This window comes from Triticum aestivum, chromosome 7B (assembly GCF_018294505.1).
Source record: "Triticum aestivum cultivar Chinese Spring chromosome 7B, IWGSC CS RefSeq v2.1, whole genome shotgun sequence".
Lineage (NCBI taxonomy): Eukaryota > Viridiplantae > Streptophyta > Magnoliopsida > Poales > Poaceae > Triticum > Triticum aestivum.
The window spans coordinates 59,545,596-59,547,506 of NC_057813.1; positions in this window are offsets into that span (position 1 = coordinate 59,545,596).

Genomic DNA, 1,911 nt, shown 5'->3' on the forward strand with positions numbered 1-1,911 from the left:
TCACCCGACCGCGACTGAGGCTCCGTCTCCCCCTTCAGCAGCCTCGCAGCTTGATACGTCTCCAACGTATCTATAATTTATGAAGCATTCATGCTATTATATTATCTGTTTTAGATGGTTAATAGACTTTATTATACACTTTTATATTATTTTTGGGACTAACCTATTAACCGAAGGCCCGGCCCATGTTGCTGTTTTTTGCCTATTTTAGTGTTTCGCAGAAAAGGAATATCAAACGGAGTCCAAACGGAATGAAACCTTCCCGAGAGTTATTTCTGGAACGGAAGCAATCCAGGAGACTTGGAGTAGACGTCAGGGCAGCTTCGAGGACGCCACGAGGTAGGAGGGCGCCCCCCCCCCTCTAGGCGCGCCCCCACCCTCGTGGGCCCCTCGAGGCTCCCCTAACCGACTTCTTTCGCCTATATATGTCCATACACCCTAAAAACACCGAGGATCACAATAGATCGGGAGTTCCGTCGCCACAATACTCTATAGCCACCAAAAACCAATCGGGGCCCTGTTCTGGCACCCTGCCAGTGGGGGGATCTCTCACTGGTGGCCATCTTCATCATCCCAGCGCTCTCCATGATGAGGAGGGAGTAGTTCACCCTCGGGGCTGAGGGTATGTACCAGTAGGTATGTGTTTGATCTCTCTCTCATGTTGTTGATTTGGCACAATCTTGATGTACCGCGAGCTTTGCTATTATAGTTGGATCTTATGATGTTTCTCCCCCTCTACTCTCTTGTAATGGATTGAGTTTTCCCTTTGAAGTTATCTTATCAGATGGAGTCTTTAAGGATTTGAGAACACTTGATGTATGTCTTGCCGTGCTTATCTGTGGTGACAATGGGATATTCACGTGATCAACTTGATGTATGTTTTGGTGATCAACTTGTGGGTTCAGTGACCTTGTGAACTTATGCATAGGGGTTGGCACACGTTTTCGTCTTGATTCTCTGATAGAAACTTTGGGGCACTCTTTGAAGTACTTTGTGTGGGTTGAATAGATGAATCTGAGATTGTGTCATGCATATTGTATAATCATGCCCACGGATACTTGAGGTGACATTGGACTATTTAGGTGACATTAGGGTTTTGGTTGATTTGTGTCTTAAGGTGTTATTCCAGTATGAACTCTATGATAGATCGAACGGAAAGAATAGCTTCATGTTATTTTACTATGGACTCTTGAATAGATAGATCAGAAAGGATAACTTTGAGGTGGTTTCGTACCCTACCATAATCTCTTCGTTTGTTCTCCGCTATTAGTGACTTTGGAGTGACTCTTTTTTGCATGTTGAGGGATAGTTATATAATCCAGTTATGTTATTATTGTTGAGAGAACTTGCACTAGCGAAAGTATGAACCTTAGGCCTTGTTTCCTAGCATTGTAATACCGTTTATGCTCACTTTTACCACTTTTACCTTGCTGTTTTTATGATTTCAGATTACAAATACCTTTATCTACCATCCATATTGCACTTGTATCACCATCTCTTCGCCTAACTAGTGCACCTATACAATTTACCATTGTATTGGGTGTGTAGGGGACACAAGAGACTCTTTGTTATTTGGTTGCAGGGTTGTTTGAGAGAGACCATCTTCATCCTACGCCTCCCACGGATTGATAAACCTTAGGTCATCCACTTGAGGGAAATTTGCTACTGTCCTACAAACCTCTGCACTTGGAGGCCCAACAACGTCTACAAGAAGAAGGTTGTGTAGTAGACATCAAGCTATTTTCTGGCACCGTTGCCGGGGAGGTGCGTGCTTGAAGGTATATCTTTGGATCTTGCAATCGAATCTTTTAGTTTCTTGTTTTATCACTAGTTTAGTCTGTAAAAGAAAACTACAAAAAAATGTAATTGAGTTTGTGTAATACGCTTCATCTTTTTAGTATCTTTCGTAAG